This window comes from Megascapheus bottae, chromosome 12, assembly GCF_031878675.1.
Source record: "Megascapheus bottae isolate mThoBot1 chromosome 12, mThoBot2.hap1, whole genome shotgun sequence".
Taxonomy (NCBI): Eukaryota; Metazoa; Chordata; class Mammalia; order Rodentia; family Geomyidae; genus Megascapheus; species Megascapheus bottae.
Genome location: NC_143520.1, coordinates 50,811,658 through 50,832,387, shown reverse-complemented (window position 1 = coordinate 50,832,387; position 20,730 = coordinate 50,811,658).

The following is a 20,730-nucleotide window of genomic DNA, read 5'->3' as shown; positions in this document are numbered from 1 at the left end:
AGAGATATGCATATCCTATACAGGGTCTCTGTGCCTCCCTGACAGGTTAAAAATACCAAGATCACTTCCAAAGGCCTCATGTTCACCAATAGCTCTGGAGTGATGGCTGTCAGACTAGCTGGTGATCACTCATTAGGGAGCTCATGAGAAATATAAGATCTGGAATCTCAATGTAGAGTTCTGGAATTAGAAGCTGTGGGCATGGAAACCCCACGACTGACATCTTCATGAATTCCACAAGTGATCAGAACATGCTAAAGTTGGAGAACAATGGTTTTTACCTCAAGTCTTCTGCCTTGGCTTGTCTTCAGGGCTATCATTTCCACACCCAGCTCTAGTCAATTTGAAGGTTAGTATTTGGTGACTACAGAACACTTGAAATGTGACTGACGTAAGTTGAGGAATGCTGAAAGGACAAAAACATAATGAATTTCAAAAACTTTTTGAAAAAAAAGGTAAAATAATTCAGTGATATTAATTTTTGCCAGTCTTGGGACTCAGACTTAGGGCCTGGGAACTGTCCTTGAACTTTTTCGAGGCTAACACTCTCCCATTTAAGTCATAGTACCACTCCCAGCTTTTTCTATGTATGTAGTACTCAGGGCTTCATGTATGTTAGGCAAGCACTCTACCACTAGACCACACTCCTAGCCCCTTCAGTGATATTTTGTATGTAGTATACATTGAAATTATTATGACACTGTTCAAAAGAAATGCATTCATTACCTGACTGATGTAACTGTAACTCCTCAGTTTATCACCATTACAATAACAGTAAAGATATAGAGATAACTGAATATGCTCTGAAAATTAAAATTTTACCTTTTGTTTTTGTTAATGAAGCTACAAGAAAAATTTAAACTAGAAATATGGACTTCATTTGGTGACTTCTTGTATATATATTTTCTTTTCCTTTTTAAGAGATTTCACTTTCTAAAAAGTCTTTATAGCTGGGCATTGGAAGATAAAATCTGAGGATAATGATTTAAAATAGCTCATAAAGGAAGTTCATGAGATTCCTTTATTAGCTTTCAAAAATCTGCAAGTGGAGATATGGTTCAAGGGGTAGAGCAGTACTCTTGAGCAATAGAGCTCCAAGAAAGCTCCAAGGACCTTAATTCAAGCCCCAGCTCTAGTACTTTCATATGTATACTAGTGGCTCATGTTTTTAAATTTAGCTACTTAGAAGCAATAGAGATGGTCAGCTTTAGTGAATATAATCAACAGAGTTGTTATATTCACACGAACATATGCATTGCTAAATGATCAATACAATCAATCTTGCTAACAGCAATCATCACACATAATTTCATTGTACCTCTTCATTTTTCATTTTCTTTTTTTCCTATCAAGAACACCTACAATATGTATGCTTAGGAAATTTCGAGATTACAGCACTGTGAGTACTTTGTTCACCATGGTCACCATAGTATAAATTAAATCTCCAGAACTCCTGTACACATACTGCATCATTGAGACTTGTATTCTTGACTCTGTACTTCCCCTTTCTGACGACAATCTCCCTCCTTTGTTCACATGGACTACCATCTACTTGTTGTAAACTGTTGACCACCTCTCTACTCTGTTCTGTGTATTTAATTCATTTATATTCCACTTAGAATTGACACAAGCAGTATTTTCTTTTTGTGTCTGACTTATTTCATTGGGTAAATCTCCTCAAAGTTTATTCATATTGTTGCAAGTGATAGGCTGATTAATGTTCATGTATGTGGGGATGTGTGTGTGTGTGTGTGTGTGTGTGTGTGTTGCTTTTTCTTTATCCTTTAATCCATCAGTTGACATTTTGATTGTCTCCCTGGCTTTGATATTTTGAAAAATGCTGAGATTTATTTCCTTTGGGTACATTCCCAGAAGTGGGACTACTGATTATAGGATACTCTTTTTTCATATATTTTTATTATAATTAATAGAAGAGTTACATTATATTTACCAGATAGAAGGTGCATTACTTCACATACTTTGATACCCTTTCTCATGTCTTGGTCCCCATTTCCATTCCCCCACCCCCAACCCTTCATCTTGTTTTCTCCCCTTCCCTATCCGATTTCAAATAACCAAGAACACATATATACAATATATCAGATAACAAGGTGAAATACTGTGACAATGTGATATAACTAAGGGACAGCAAATATTTTTAATTTTCTGAGACATCCTTATGCTGTTTTTGTAAAAATAAGAAAACAACCCCAAAAAAAACAAAAATAGGAAAGCCATTCACATTTATGGATTGGAATAAAGAATATTTGTAAATGACTACTCAACAAATGACACTTGGAAAGCTGGACATTCAGACTTTGGAGAACTACTATATCCCTGTCCCTCAGCCTGTAAAAAATCAATTCACACAGCAACAAAGGCTTTAACATAAGACCTGAAATTATCATAGGAAAACACTTGAAGATAAAGGCACACATTGAGACTTTCCGAATAGGACTCCAACAGTTCAGGAAATAATAGCTAAAGTCAGCAAATGGGATTGTATAAACTGAAAAGCTTCTGTTCAGAAAGTAAACAGTTGCTCAATTGAAGAGTCAGCCCACAGAATAGGAGAAAAGATTTGTCAGCTGTTAGAAAGGATTAATATTCAAAATATATAAATAATGTATACAATTAAAAGAGCAAGTAATGTAATCAATAAATGTCAAAAGTACAGTCTCAAAAGTTGTACAAATGACTAAAAACACATGAAAAATTATCCAACATTCTTATCTATAAAAGACATACATAAAACTAGATTGTTGTTCTATCCCACTCTAGTCAAAATGGCCATCAGTTAAGCAAATAACAGTAACTGATGGTGAGGATGCATTGTGGGGAAGAAGTGGGGAAGAATGGTCATATTGTTGGTGGGGATGTAAATTAGCTGAACCACCATGGAAATTCCTATGTCATCTCCATATATATATATACATATATATATGATTATATATACATATAAATTCAACTACTGTAGCATCCTACTGTATCACTCCTATACCAAAATGAAAGTCAGCAAACATTTGTATTTATTGCAGTATTACTGACAAGAGTCAAGTAAATCATTTTAGTTGTTCATCAATGGAAGACTATAGAATGAAAATGTATTTATGGGGGAAAAGGTGTCCAAAATATTTACGGGGTTGGTGAGTATGGTCAAAATGAATGAAACTTTCATAATGCAAGTCAGCATTTTATATACTTAATATGAAGAATATAAATGCTGTACCTAAGCTCAGTGATCACATATGTAGGACTAACAAAATGAGAGCCATATACAGGAATAATTTCATAAAATTGATAAGCTATTTCAAATCTGTTGGAGAGGTCAGGGAAAGAGACAATAAAAAGAAGAAAGGGTAGGTCAACAACATTTTCACATTCATAGGTTGCATTAAGTTGCCATATAGTACAACTGTTAACTAGTATTAATTAGTGCAAGCTCAATATGCAGTTCTTAGATAATTTTAATTAAATTTTACTCTTGTCACACACATACACACACACACATACACACACACACACACACACGCACACACACACACCAGTGACCCATAGACTCAGTCCTCTACCAAATTTCTAATGCCCATATTTACAGAAATAGAGAAAATTATAAAGTTCAGAAGAAAATACAAAAATATAAAATAGCCTAAGTAATATTGACAAAAAAGAGCAAAATCAAAGGGGCCATGTGTTTTAAATTAAATTTTAAAATAGAGTTCAGTTACAGTAATCAAACCAATATTCTGACATTAACATAGTCACATGAACAGAATAGCAAAGAAAGCCTAAAAGCAAGCCCAAACATTCACAGACCACTGATTTTTTGACAAGAAAGCCAATAGCATTCAAAAGAGAAAGGATAGTTTATTGAACACAGGATGCCTTAGAGATTGTGTCCCAAAGCAGAGAAAAATTGACCTGTATGTCATACTGTGTACACAAATCAGCTCAGAATGCATTAAACACCTAAACTTAAGTCTGCAAACTAGAAAACTATCAGAAGAAAACATAGAAAACAAAACCAAACAAAACCAAAACATTTCCTCCTAAAAGACTAAGAACACTTAATGTGCATCTTTGATGAAAGAGCAACAAACCAATCATAATCCCACTAGAAGGAAGCAAATTATTAAAATCAAAGCCAAATTAAATGAATTGGAGTCCATAAAAACTATAGAAAGAATCAACAAAACAAGGAGATGGTTCTTTGAAAGAATTAACAAAATTGACAAACCCTTAGCAAATCTTACCAAAAAAAGAAGGGAGCATACCGAAATAAACAAAATCAGAGATGAAAATGGTAATATCACAACAGAAATTACCAAGATACAGAGTATCATGAGGGAATGCTTCTCAAACGTTTATGCCAACAAATTTGAGAATCTAGAAGAAATATACGAATTCCAATACAATATTAACATACCCACATTGAACCAAGAAGAACTCACCCAACTCAACAGGCCTATTTCAAGCTCTGAAATAGAAATGGCAATAAGAGAACTTACACCTAAGAAAAGCCCAGGGCCAGATGGATTCACAGCTGAATTCTATAAGGTCTTCAAAGCAGAGCTCACACCAATACTCCTCAAGCTCTTCAACGAAATTGAAAATGAAGGTTCTTTAGCAAACTCATTCTATGAAGCCAGTATAACCCTCATCCCCAAGCCGGACAGAGATTCATCAAAGAAAGGGAACTATAGACCTATTTCTTTGATGAACATCGATGCAAAACATCTCAAAAAAATACTGGCCAACCGTCTACAGCACCTCATCAAAAAAATTATACACTATGATCAAACAAGTTTCATCACAGGGAGGCAAAACTGGTTCAACATAGGCAAATCAATTAGTATAATTCAACACATCAACAGGAGCAGGGACAAAAATCACATGATTGTCTCAATAGACGCAGAAAAGGCATTGGACAAGATCCATCACCCCTTTATGTTAAAAGCTCTGGAGAAACTAGGAATCCATGGAATGTTCCTCAATATAATAAAGGCTGTGTATGACAAACCCACAGCTAGTATTATACTTAATGGCGAAAAGCTAAAGCCATTCCCTCTAAAATCAGGAACGAGACAAGGATGCCCACTTTCTCCACTCCTCTTTAACATAGTATTAGAATTCCTGGCCAGTGCAATAAGGCAAGAAGCAAGCATAAAGGGGATCCAAATAGGGAAAGAGGAAGTAAAACTTTCCCTCTTTGCAGATGACATGATCCTGTATTTAAAGAATCTTATAGACTCTACTCCCAAGCTCCTTGAGCTGATTCAAAACTTTGGAAGGGTAGCAGGCTATAAAATTAACCCCCAAAAATCAACTGCCTTCCTCTATGCCAACAGTGAGAGGAATGAGGCAACAATCAGGAAAGCAACTCCTTTCACAATAGCCTCAAAGAAAATAAAGTACCTAGGAATTAGCTTAACTAAGAATGTAAAGGATCTTTTTGATGAAAACTTTAAAACCCTGAAAAAGGAAATTAAAGCAGAACTGAGGAAATGGAAAAACCTCCCATGCTCCTGGATTGGAAGAATCAATATTGTGAAAAGGACAATCTTGCCAAGGGCTATCGACAAATTCAACACAATACCCATCAATATCCCAATGCCATTCTTTAAAGAAATAGAAGAGGCGATCCAAAATTTCATATGGAACAATAAAAGACCCCGTATAGCAAAAACACTTCTTAGCAGAAAGACCATCACAGGAGGAACTTCAATACCAAACTTTAGACTCTATTACAGAGCTATAATTATCAAAACAGCTTGGTACCGGCACAAGAACAGGCCTGAAGACCAGTGGAATAGAACTGAAGACCCAGATATTAAACTACAGACCTATGGCCACCTAATCTTTGACAAGGGAGCCAAAAAAATAGAATGGAAGAAAGATAGCCTCTTCAACAAGTGGTGCTGGCAGAACTGGTTAAGCACATGCAGAAAACTAAAATTGGATCCTTCTTTGTCACCCTGCACTAGAATTAACTCCAAATGGATCAAAGACCTGGAGGTGAAAGCTGACACACTGAAAACTTTACAAGAAGGAATAGGAGATACACTAGACCTCCTTGGCACAGGTCGAAACTCTCTTAATAAGGACCAAGAATCACAACAAATCAGAGAAAGGCTGGATAAGTGGGACTGCATTAAACTGCAGAGCTTTTGTATGGCAAAGGACATAGCTAGTAAACTAATTAGGAAGCCTACAGAGTGGGAGAAGATCTTCACCAACCATACAACAGACAAAGGCCTCATGTCTAAAATATATCAACAGCTCAAAAAATTGAATAAATCCAAAACTAATCTCCAAAGTAACAACCATCCCATTAAAGGTTGGGCCAAAGAGCGGAAATGGAAAGACATCCCATGCTCATGGCTAGGGAGAACCAATATAGTGAAAATGGCTATACTGCCAAAACTGATATACAAATTCAATGCAATCCCCATTAAATCCCAAAGACATTCTTTACGGAAGTAGAAGATATAATCCAAAGATTCATATGGAACAAGAAAAGACCTAGAATAGCCAAAACAAGTCTAGGCAAAAAGAGCAATGCTGGTGGTATTACAATACCAGACTTCAAACTCTACTATAGAGCCATAATAACAAAAGGCGCTTGTTATTGGCACAAAAACAGACCAGAAGATCAATGGAACAGAATAGAAGACCCAGAAATAAAACCACATACCTATAGTCAACTTGTATTTGACAAAGGAGCCAAAGATATACAGTGGAACAAACACAGTCTATTCAATTATTGGTGCTGGCAAAACTGGGCAGCCACATGCAGAAAACTAAAAATTGACCCTAGCCTTTCACCATGCACAAACATTAACTCAAAGTGGATCAAAGACCTCAATGTCAGACCAGAAACCCTGAAACTGCTACATGATAAAGTAGGAGAGACAGTGGAACTCATAGGCACAGGCAAAAGATTCCTGAACAGAATCCCAGGGTCACAACAGATTGGAGAGAGACTCGATAAATGGGACTACCTAAAAATAAAAAGTTTCTGTACAGTAAAAACATAGTTGCAAAAGTAGAGAGACAGCCAACCAACTGGGAAAAGATATTCACCAACAATACATTTGACAAGTGCTTACTATCTAATATCTACAGGGAACTCAAGAAACTAATCCCCCCAAAACCCAATAAAGCATTCACTAAATGGGCAAGGGAACTAAAGAGAGACCTATCAGAAGAAGAGATTAAAATGGCAATAAAATATATGAGAAAATGTTCATCATCGATGATCATAAAGGAAATGCAAATAAAAACAACCCTAAGATACCACCCTACCCCAATAAGAATGGCCAAGATTTTGAACTCAGACAATGACAGTTGCTGGCGGGGTTGTGGAGAAAAAGGAACCCTACACACTGCTGGTGGGAATATAGACTAGTTCAGCCACTCTGGAAAGCAGTGTGGAGGTTACTTAAAGAACTGAAAATAGACCTTCTTTATGATCCCGCCATACCATTTCTGGGCATCTATCCTGAACAGCATGACCCAGGATATTATAAAGACACCTGCTCAGCTATGTTCATCTCTGCACTATTCACAATAGCCAGGAGATGGAAACAATCCAGATGCCCTACTGCAGATGCATGGATACAGAAAATGTGGTATATATACACAATGGAATTCTACATAGGCAACAGACAAGATAAAATAATGGCATTCACAGGGAAGTGGATGAATCTAGAGGGAATCATGTTGAGTGAGACAAGTCAAGACCTAAGGAACAAAAGGCACATGGTATCCTTAATATGTGGCTATTAAATCCAAAGAGTACAAGACCAAGGACTCAATAACTGCATACCCAAAGCTATGGACATGGTAATGGAAATATAAACATAACTATATAGACATAAAAACCTATGACGCTATAGACATAATGATTTATTTCATAAATTAATATGTTTCTATGACATACAAACCATTAGCCTAATTTTGATTAAGTTCTAAATACTAAGTCCCAGTGACTGTACTTAGAGATTCTCTCCTTGAACACTTGTTTGTTAAACTTGTCATATAAAATATGTTGTAAACATAAGCCAAAAAAAAAAGATGGGCCAAAGACTTAAAGAGAGTCTTCTCTGAAGAAGAAACAATAATGGCCTATGGACACACGAAGAAATGCTCAACATCTCTCGTCATAAAAGAAATGCAAATCAAAACAACTCTAATATTCCACCTCACTCCAGTTAGAATGGCCAAGACCAAGAAAACTAATAACAACAGATGCTGGAGGGGATGTGGCCAGGAGGGATCACTACTACACTGTTGGTGGGAGTGCAAACTCATTCAACCACTATGGAAAGCAGTATGACAGTGCCTCAAAAGACTAAACATAGAGCTCCCCTGTGACCCAGCAATTCCACTACTTGGCACTTACCCAGTCATCCAGAAACAAAGACATACTAAATCCACCAGCACAACAATGTTCATTGCATCACTATTTACCATAGCAAAGATAGGGAACCAACTTCGATGTCCCTCAGTTGATTAGTGGATTAACAAGATGTGGTATTTATACACAATGGAATTCTATGCTGCTGTCAGAAAGAATGACATCGCCCCATTTGTTAGGAAATGGAAAGACTTAGAAAAAATCATATTAAGTGAAGTAAGCCAGACTCAAAGGAACTCAGGCTCAATGGTTTCCCTCATTTGTCATAATCAGTAGAAACCTTGGGCTCTCCTACAGAAATTTGCAATAGAGCAAAACCTTGATACAAAAGGCCATATAGTGGGACGCTAAATGAATGGATCTCTAGGATATAGAAACATAAGCCATATAATGAATGATTGTTGTTCTTAAGGTACTATGTTATCTCTCATCTCTTTTGCTGTCCCTTGGTTATCTCATATAGTTACAGTATCTCACTTTGTTACCTGATATATCGGATACATGTGTATTTGGTTATTTGAAATTGGATAGGGAATGGAGGAAAATAAGCTGCGGGGTGGGGGGGGGGAGGGAAATGGGGACCAAGACATGTGAAAGGGTATCAATGTATGGGAATTAATGCACCATCTATCTGGCAAATATCATGTAACCCTTCTATTAATTACAATAAAAATATGGAAAAAAGAAACAAAAAAAAGAAAAAAAGAAAACAACTGGAAACATGGGATAAATATCTACAAACCACATGTCTTTGTTTACTTTTGTTTTTGTTGATTTTGGGGCTTGAACTCAGGCAGTGTCCCTGAGCTCTTTTGCTCAAAGTTAGTGCCCTACCACTTTGAGTCATGGCATCATTCAAACTATATGTCTTCATAAAAGCTCAGTATAAAACATATATAGAAAACTGATTTTAAAAGAACAAAATTGATTTTAAATTGACCAAGGAGCCTGAACAAGTATTTCCTTAAGACATGCAAATAGCTAATATGGGCATGCCTGGAAATGTGCCTGAAATCACCTCAAGGAAATAAGAATCAATACCACAGGAATAAATCACTTCACATGGCTGTTACCAAAAGAATGAGACATAATTAGTGTTGGTTAGAATGGGCAGAAAGGGTAATTGTTTCACTTATCCAATATCTCATAGAGCTGTCCAAGAACCTTACATTAGTGTTCCAAAATCTCTTCCATGTCATTGTGAGGCACAGTTTCAGAAAGCAATCATGTCAGAAACATGAAGCGCTAAGCTCTAACTGTTACAGTAAAGATATGAAATGAACACTGAAAGTCCACTGAAAATGACTTATGGATAAAAGAGTTCATTGAAAGTCACTTTAGCCAGGAATGTTACTGTGAGAGAGGAAGCACTTGTACCTGCACCAATTCTATTAACGTGAATTAATATTATGGCTCCTTAAGCCTCATTTTCTATTGTGGCTGTGGGCCCATAGATCTTCTTACCCCCACTATTTGTCTCATTGCCTCTCCCTCTTGCTTTGCCTTCTGCATCTCTTAGCAACCTTGGCCAAAACTCTCTGTGGACTGCTAGTCCTGCTACAAGTCAGCCTATGCTGAACCAGCTACACTGGCTCCTCCTACTGCTAGTAGACTCAAATGAAAGCCCATGACCATTTGAATGGCCCAGCCTGCCTGCAGTGGCCAGTATAGCCAAGTGGCACTGGCCAGCCAGTGAGAGTGCTCCCAGGTAGGGAGAAAGAGGGGTTGTGGCTGGATAGTTTGGAATCAGTGAGAAACAAGAAATGGCAAGTGCTATGATTTGAATATCTTCTCTCCCTGCTAAAGCCCATTCTGACGTATCTGTGCTGGGCCTAGTGACAGATAAGTTGCCTCCTAAAAGGTTTCCTGCACTTAGGGATGGGATTGTATACTACAACAGAAGGTTGTTATAAAACAAGTCTTCTCCTCTTGTTCTGTCTCTTCCTTTTTTTCTGGAATCCCTTACCTTGTCCTCCATAAATCTGAAGTGCACAACACCATCAGCAGATGTGATTACACTATCCAGGGCTTCAAGGGCTGTGAGCTTTCAGATTCATGAACTGCTTTCCGTCACAAATTATTCATTCTTTGGTACTCTATTCTAACAACCCCAAATTGACTAGCATAGCAGGTGTGCACGGATAGAGTGCTTTTTGATTTTCTGTTCTGTTTCTACTAAGTTGTCTGGAGAAGTCCTTAGGCCCTGACCTATACAACTTATTGAATCCAACATGTGTTCTTCTATACAATGTCTTAAAAAGCAAATCCTCTTTCCTTTGTACTTGCCTCTACCTCAATGCCTGGAGCTGTTCATTTTTATTCTAAACACAAGCCCCCAAACCTTGAGAAGACCCAGAGAGAAAAAGGCAGTGAGAGGAGAGTGGACTGGAAAAATAGAGGGATCATGAATCCACAAGTTCTCTTCTAATGCATAAATAATGGGTATAGTAAGAACAGTCCAAACATTTCTTTAGAATAAAAACAATTTATTCTCATGTGCAACAAGTTTTTCACCAACAGGATTTGGAAGTATAGCTCAGTTTCTTCAGTTGAACTTAAATAGCTTTTGTATCAATTGACCCACTTTTATTTATTCCATTTTTAGAGGCAAAATGAAGGTTTTCAAAAGAAAGATTCTCTGACTGATTCTTAGGTCATCTCCTGTTAGTTGTGAATGTGACAGAAAGCTAGCTCATTAGTACTGTAGAGATGGTTGTGTGGGAAGAAACCATCCCATTTTACTTTGCTATTTGATGTTTTTGTCTCTAATGTGTAAATCTACTGAGAGAAGCTAATCCTCTACTCATCCTGCTCAGTGGGATGTGAAGAAATTGCTAATTATCTCATCATGAATCCACAAGCACTGAAAACTTTGGGTTGGGTGTTTTGTATATGACATTAGTGAACTAACATCCATTCTTCAAGGTGGTGATTAAATAGGACATCTACTCAGGCCCGCCTTATGTTTGCATGTGGTGTAACACTGGAAGGCAGAGGAAAAATGCCTTCAAATATTTACAAGCAGCTGGGGAACAGTGCTGTCACATTCCCAAGGGAGCAAAGTTAAAGGCCAAAGCTTCTGGGGAAAAAAATCCCAGAAACACCAATTAAAACCAACACAAAGGACTCTTCTTTCAAAGACAAAAGTCATAAACTGTCAATCTGTGGCTCAATCAGCTCCAAGACAAGCTTTTTTAAATGTATTCAGTGTGTTTTATCAAGGAACTAAGTTGCCAAGATTTGAAAATTGGCAGGCTACACATAAAAATGCATTTTATATATGAATATTTTACTTATATTGAAAAAGAGGTCAATCTAACCATACTCCAGATGGCTTCTGGTGAATGGAACACAGGAAAATGTTTCCCTACTTCACCTCTGTCCCCACCTAACCTCCCTTTCTTATTTATTTCCCATTACCTGAAGCAAATTATGCTCTTGTTCTCTACTGAACATTTCTAACTGTTCCACTGAACATTTAGGTGTTACTTGCCTGCCTAGCTCTTTATGATTGAGATGTTCTTGGACAATCACTTTCCACCTTGACAACAGATTGAAATTACCTATGGATTATTAAAGCTTGTTATGCCCTAGGAAGACCCCATGCTAATGGAATCAAATGTTTGATGAAGAAGGATGCAGCATTTAGGCTTAATTCCTTTTCGAAGTTCTACAAGGTAATCCAAGGTGAGGCTGAGTTTGAAAGCCATAGTACCCAAGAGGTTCTCCAAATCCAGCAATGCACACTCTCTTTCAAAGAACATAGGAAAACAGAATATTTCACCAAGAGCAGAATAATTCCAAATGCAGTGTCACATAATGGGAAAGGGAAAATAAATTGGTTAAGCTTTTGCATTTGTAGTTAGCAGTAATCTGGGAAACATTAACAAAAACTACTTCCTTGGTTCAACCATGACCCATTCTGACTGGAGTCAATTCATCAGTATTTTTAATGGGGCTACTTAGTTTTCCTGAGCAAAAGCCAGGTTTAAAGAACTGATATAGAGCCTGTATTCCAGCTTAGAATGCTTAAATGGGTCAGAGATATTTAATCATTAGATGATGAGGAGCAACAGGCAACCTGGATAGTGTTGAACAAACCGGCAATTTTCACTGCATTTCATTCTTTGGCTGTATCTAGATTTGACCTTCAGTTTTCTTTAGCCTTTCAGTTCTCATGAAAATTTGTCACATGTCTAAAATTAGAAGGTGAGATTATAATTGGCAGGATGTACTAAATCATTTAATTGTCAACCTATATTTTAAGTGCCAACCAGCTGTGTGTTTTCATCTTATTTCTGCTCTGTCTCAAGAACCTAGCATGGAACCTGGCACCTGGCAAAATCTCAAAAAGTTTATTAAATTTAAAGTATAGCTCAAGGGCTTTTATAAATCCTTGCTTTTGCTTCTCAGCTTTTTGTTACACAAGTCTCAATTATATATTTTTTTAAATCAACATATATGTTCTTTTGCTTTGCTATTGGGTTTTGTTTGTTTGTTTTTGAGACAGGGTCTCACTATGTAGTCCAGACTGGATAAAATTTGTGATTCTCCTCCTCCTTCAGTGTCAGATATGCAAAGATTACAGGTTTGCACTACCAGACTGAGGCAGAAATTTTATTCTCTTCTGTTTTGGAGGGTCATGGGGCTTGGACTTGGCCAAGTTTTATTCTTATACCATTCCCTAAAAGTCATATAATGTAGCTCTATCTTCAATAATTAATTTTTAAAAATTAGGTTATTTCTTTTGACTCTGATAATCTACTACTCATTTTATCACATAATGTTTTTCTTTCCTTTTTTAAATTTCTGGACTTCTGATTCTCATAAAAGGCATTAGAGTGGAGAGAAGAAATTTATTTTCTACCTGTCACCAGAAAACTAGAGACAGCACGGCTGCACAAGGCTTGAAGAAAATGATCAGAGAAGCAAAAGTTGTAACCAGCAAAACTGGAAAGCACAAGCAAACTATGCATATAGAGCAGCAGAGATAAATGCATTAAGCAAACTGATGTGATAAATGGCCAAATACAGATTTAAAAATCTCATGCAGCCTATATTTATTTGGGCCTGGCTTATTTTACTTAATACAATTTTTTTCTAAGTCATTCTATTTCCTTACAAATGGGGCAATGTCATTCTTTGTGACGGCAACATAGCATCCATGGTACAAATATATCTCATCTTCTTTTTTCTTTTTTCCTCTTAAGGTTTATCTCATGTTGTTACTGTATCTGACTTTGGTACTTGCATATTATATATAAGTTTATTAGTATATTTGAAAATGGGAAGGTAAGGGAAAAACAAGATGAGTGGGAAAGGGTGAGAGAGGGAAAGTGGGAGAAAAACATGGGAAGAGATAACAACGTTCAAGAAGTAATGTACCTACTACATGATGCATGTATCTGCAACGCCTCTGTACATCACTCCAACAATAAATAAACATTTAAAAAGGAAATGTTAATACAAAAAAGAGTTAATGTACTGTTTGGTTTTGCTTTGTTCTTTTTTCTTTTTCCAGAGGGCCAAGGCAGGATACAGAAAGGGTGGGGAAAGGTGAACAAATGAAATACATTACGTAGACACTGAACTATACAACTAGGAGAAAGGAAGGAAGGAGTGATATTGTACCAAAAAAAAAGGTACTCATTTTTTGACATACAAAATGGTATCCTTTATGTACAACACAATAATACTACTACTACTGCTAATAATAACAAATTAAAAATAAACAATAAAAATAAAATTATCTTCAACAAAGAAACAAAAAATATATTGTTTCTTGTTACAGGCATAAACACATAAAGACATGCATGATATTTATTATCAGTCACCACTCAGGGCTGAAACTCTCAACTCCATAAAATATTCCCAAATCAAACTATTTTTGTTCTTACCAAGGCTGTATCACACATGATGGATGACAGCAATGATTCTCAAGTATCCTCTGTAGTATCTGCCCTACTGATAGCTATCTATAGTCCTTTTTCTCTAGCTCTTTTGTGGATTGGGCTCTATGGCAGATAGTAATTTCTGCACATGGCACCAAAGTATTTCCAGTCCCATAGGCTCCTTGTGAAAATTTCAGCTCTGGTTTTTGAAAACAGAGTATAACACACACACACACACACACACACACACACACACACACCATGTATGTGAAATATATATGAATCTGTATAGACTTTCAACTTGTTTGTAACAAATGGTGATAGAAGTCACTGACTTCCAGGTCTGGGAGTTTGACCTGGTAGTAGAGTGCTTGCCTGGCATTCACAAAGACCTAGGTTCAATTCCTCGGTACCACATATGTAGAAAAAGCTGGAAGTAGTGCTGTGGCTCAAGTGGTAGAGCTCTAGCCTTAAGAAAACCTAAGAACAGTGCTCAGGCCCTGAGCTCAAGCCCAGGACTGGCAAAAAGAAAGAGAGAAAGAAAGAAAACAGGGGTTTCAGTTAAGATATTGGGTCTGGCAAGAAAAAATAAAAAGAATATGTACATCAGAAGTCACTGACTTCCAAGACAGGGAAATGAAAGGTGATGTAGCTGCCATTTGCTTCCCTAAGACACTTGCCTTTTGTATGACACAATCTAAGAAGGCTAAGTCCCATAGAGTATTATGTTGTAAGAGAGAACAAATGAATAAACATGAAGAATCCGCAGAGAAGACTGAGTGCAGAAAGAGATGCACTGGGCTTGCTTCAAGGCAGCCTTAAGAAAACCTCCCTCTCACCCCTCAGGCCAGACTACTCAGCCTTTCCTTCTGGAATTATCAATCAACAGAAACTGTGAGTTATAATTTATAATTAAAAAGACGATTGTTTTAGGTAATTAATGACAGAGTGAGTATTTTACACAGCAATTGTAGCTAGAACAGACTTTCCATCAGCTGTCTATTCTTTGGTATGGAAGATCCATGATCACCAGTGGCATACTCTCTCAGAGCAAAGGGCCTGAGTATAGTCACTTGCTCCTTATTTTGATAGTATTTCAAATTACACAATGATGCCCCTGAAAGCAGAGCTAGAAAGAGTTCCATTGTAACACACCAAGACAATTTTTCCATACATAGATACAAAACGTTTAATTGCTTTCACACAGGTAAATAGCAGTGAAGTATTCAAGAAATTAAGAAGCACCTGGGCATGAGGAAATGAAACTATTTCGTGTAATTTCTTAAAGATAATAAAAAATAGATTTTAAAAAATATGAAGTGGAAGTAGGTTTGTGTTATCTTTGTTTTGAACATAGCCAATATATTCTAAATTTATAAAATTAATGTATATAAACTTAATATATGTAACCATTGTTTCTAGCCACCTATTCTTACCCTTCTTTCAGCTAACTGTGACTCTAGGCCATGCTGCAAACACCAGAGCTCAGTAGATCCATTTAAAGTGACAGCATTTCTCACTCACTGAAGTCATCTGATTTATTTCCCACTGTTTTTTTGGATTTCCATAATCTGATTGCCCCTACCATCAAGCATTACTAAGAGTCATTGTCAGTGACAAATATCTCACTTGCCCCCAAGACTGATGTCATTGCCTTTCCCAGCAACCCCTTTCTTAGTTTTTCACCATGTAGGTTTTGGCACTGTGGAAATATTCTAAGTCCACCCACTGAGAAATGATGTTACTTAATTGATCAAGAGTTGTCTCAGCTTTCTTCCTTCCTTCCCACTTCAGCTGTCACTGTCATAGTCCAGATACTGATTCTTTTCTGATAGATTACATCAACTGCTTTCCAAATAGTTTCCCTAACCTTTCTTCATCTGACAGAAAGGTTACCCTTCTACACATACCCCCCCCCCAACTAGGCTGAGCCAGTTTACGTAAGACTGTGAGGGAAGGGAGTATGTGTGCATCACAAACATTTCTTCTCTATCATCCCACTAACCAGTGGAGAAAAACATAGGAGGCCCCCACCTGGCACATACACAGAGTTGAGCATTAATTTTGATTGCCAACTTAATTGAATTGTGAAACACCAAGGAGAATCATTAAGGAAACCCGTGGATGTGTCTGTGAGGGCATTTCCAGACGTGCTAAGATTATAAAGGCTTTGACTTGGGGCCAGGAGTTTGCCCTAGTGGTAAGAGTGCTTGCCTAGCATGCATGAAGACTGGGGTCTGAATCCTCAGTACCAGATGCATAGAAAAAAAACAGAAATGGAGCTGAGGCTCAAGTGGTAGAGCTCTAGCCTTGAGAAAAAAAAACAAGGACAGTGCTCAGGCCCTGAGTCCAAGCCCAGGATTGGCAAAAAAATAAATAAATAAAATAAAGGCTTTGACTTAATGAATAATCTAATTTATTAATGGATTTAAAATTGGAAATCATTATTGAGAAGTGGTGAAACTATGAAATGTGGAGCCTGGTTTTAGAACACAGGTCACTGGAGACAGTCTGTGGAGACTGACTCTCCTCTAGGCTGCTTCCTGTCCACCATGAGGTAAATGGCCTATGATGCCATGATACTCTGCCTTGCCATGGGCCCAGAATCAACACCATCAAGGACTATAGACTGAAATCTTTGAAAAAGTGAAAGGTAGCCTCCATTTGTCAAATCTGTTTCACCACAAAATGTTTGAAACAGGATTTATATACAGATCTGTATACGTATAAATCAGAGCAGTGCATTTCACAGGTAAATGTACTTTCGATGTAACTATCATAATACATATATTGATTCAGTTCTGGTCCTACATTTCATAAGGATATACGCTGAATTTCATTTTGATCAGTATCTATGCTACCTACTGAGTGTCAGTAACATTCAGGAAAGGAAGTGATTGTGTGAGCACTTTGAATTTTTCTCATTTGTTTTTATATTCCCATTCAGTGAAAATTTTAAACCATGAGACAGGTATTTCATATTATCCAGAAATTGTTCTTAATTTCTCACTCTGGTTACACCATGGAACAAAGCTATAAAAATATAATCATATGCTAGCATACAAAAATACAACTATATAATTTAATGTCTCAGAAAAAAAATCCCCAGAGAATTGTGTCACCTACATCAAACTTACATTATATCAACAGAACCATGTGAGTCTGCTTCTATAAATACCAAATATTTTCTAAAACTCAGTCAATTCATCTCCACTCTACCTCTGAAATTGCAATATGTCATTATATGACAGTAGCTGTGCTTGCAAAAAATGTATTGGAGTTTTTGTTAGCCTTAAATCATATGCCAATAATTTGATCCTAAAATGAATCCTAATGTATTTAGGCTTAGCACAATTTTCTAGAATTAAAAAATTTCTTTGGATCATAAGAGAAAAGTTAAATGATCTGAAATACAAATTCTGTAAGGCTTTCATTTTCTAATAAAGCTTCAGAAAACATGCTCCTATTCTACAGGAAGGAAGAGATGAAGGCTGCACTGGAAAGTTCAATAACTTCTGATGTGCACAACGGATTATTTAGATGTTTATGACAGAATGGAAATGTTTGCCATCAAAATCTACTGAATTATGTTTTTAGGGATATTTTCCCAATAGAGTCCCATACACTGGTGAAAAGAAAGGCTTTAGAAAACAATCTGTTTTAGAAAGGATAACAGATTTTGCTGAAAGATTTTCATGTTCTTAATTCTATACAGAGCTTTTCATTTCTTTAAAATCTGGCTCAGTATAGATTGCAGTATATAAGGATTGTTTTCTCCTTCCCAAAGCCTGACTACTAAATGCTGTTCTGTACTTGTCAACCATGTCCAAGTGTTGTCAGCCTCCCATTTGTCAAATGCACAAATGTCACTTGCAAAACTTTACTGTTTTACTTAAAAAGAAGGGATGGCATTTCCACACAGCTGTCAAGGCAGTGCTGGCTATGCCACTTTGTTTTGATTTTTTCCTATACAGAAGAGCTTTGGGTAGAAAATAAATTGTGAGGAATGCTATTCAGATTGTCAGAGGGAAATGCTATACCAAGAACATTTGTTTATTCATCCACTCACCCATCCTTGTCTTCATGAAATACTGATTTTAATACTGGCTAACATCAATTGAGCACTTCTTGAAGGCCGGAAACATGTTCAGCATTGCATGCAAGCAGAGAAGTCAGTGCTGCTCTCATCAACACCCATTTTTTTTTTCAGAAGAAACAATGGTTCAAACAACTTTTCTGTGACCCAATATTCTTTCTTCTCCCACCATCAACTTTTAGACAGGATTCTCAAGTCTAAAACTGGTGAACAAAGCAATTTTCATCTTCTTCTATAAATAGGGCTGCAGATTTAGCAAATAAAAATATAGCATGCCCTGTTCGATTTGAATTTCAGATATGACTTATTTTAGTGTAAGTATGTCTCATACAATATTGGGACATATTTACACAAAAATTATTCAGTGTTAATTTCAAGTTCAATAACATAAAATGGGCATCTTGAGTGGCAACTCTATTTATAAAGCCTGTCTAGGATTCTAAAATTAGATTTGTTAATGTCTTATCTAAGCAAGATCTTATGAGTTCAAATGATTTATTATATTCTAAACTTCTTTCATCCCAGACAACCTACATGATTCACATATCTCCAGTAGATACCTCCCATAATGTCTCACATAAGTTCCCAGATAACTAAACCCCTCTTTTCCACACAGGAGAGACCTTTACTTCTAGGTTTCTTGACAGTGTCTGCTCCTTGTCATCAGTTTCTCACTTGAAGGACTTAAATTCAACCATTATCTTCATGTGCATGTTCCCTAAGCCTCTTTCCTGCCCTGTCCAATTCTGGTAATTTCTTCTAGCTCACCAATACATTGTTTAAAAAGTTCCATAACCATGCAATAAAAGTCACTTAAGGTTATGCTCCATTCTGGAGAGGACATGTTTCTGAGAGTGACATATTACCAATCAGTGCTATGCTAAAGCAATTGCACAGACTTCCACCTCCCTAATTTGAACACAATCCCCAGCTAGTATTCACTTATTCTTCCTCACTAAAAGTAAGTCAGAAATCAACTCATTCAGAAAATAAGTGTACAAAAATATAGGCTAGGATGATCCTGGATTGCATTGCCCATTCTGCCACTTCCCATGTGAGCTTGAATACAGGGATTGATCTTTTTGAGATGCAGATTCCTCACATATAAAATGCTTCAATGCTCATGGAGAAGAAATATGCTCAAGATTAAGTAATGATTTAAGATTGGCTAAGGCCTAAAGAATTTGGTCCTCAAGACTCTTCTCTCTTGGTAATAACTTATTATTACATTTAGAGTTAACAAAAAATGAATTCTTTATATGAATTAAATACTACCCAAAACCCATGCTCCAAGGTCATCTTAAATTGCATAAGACAAAGAAAAATTATAGATGGGAAGGCAGGAGATTTGGGTTGATATTATGTCAGATGGGATCATTTGAAGACTGAACTACTAATTATGAAATTGTGCATATAGGAGGCCCTTTCCCCCTAAACATTTCATTTATTATCCTGTCCTTGTAGCTGCTGAGAAAAAATATATCTAATAAAGTAAGGTTTATTAAATGACTTTGGGTTTCACCTGTCACCAGAATTTGGAAGCATCAGAAACATAACCCATTACTTTCAGCATGGCTATGAATACATTTATTTTATTTTATTCTCTGCAGCACTTAAAATTGAACTGAGGGCTTTGTACTTACTAAGTAAAACTTTAGTATTTGAGCCTTGTCTCCCCCTTCATGTTGAACAGCTTAAATCTTTAGAATTTTGAAGGACTTTATTGTACCATATTCTTCTAATCTTCTAATTATCTATTGCCTTTCTTGGCCTCTCAATGTCCTCCTGCCCAGGAGGATATGTCCAGGAAAAAAGATCCTGTGCCATTCCTGTCACTAAGCTAGGCTATTCAGCCTCTTGCTGCATTGTTTAAATGCAAACAATTTCTTTAACAGCAAATTGATTCAACAGAAGAAGAAGAAAAAAAAATAGCACCAAGTAGAATGGTGGTATTTTTATAACTTCTAAGTGACCAATCCATTTTAAATGATTAATTCCACTACATTGCAATTTGTGTTTAGTGCTAGCTAATGAAATAAATTAGTTTCAACGTCAGTTCTACCCTCTTTCTTTTTCTCACATGCTCTCATTAGCTTCATGTTGAATTCTTTGCTACAACAATTTCTTGGCTATACCAGCTGCTCCATTAATGGACTGTTCTTATTGATTACTGGGGAGTAACAGGTGAGAACGAATGGACCAAAAATCCATTATCATGATTAATTTGCAGATGAGGGGGGGATAGTGAGTAGTCATCAAGAGGAGGTTTACTGATTTCCATTTAGTTTCTAGAGGAAATGGTCTGTTTCTGACCTTCCCTATTT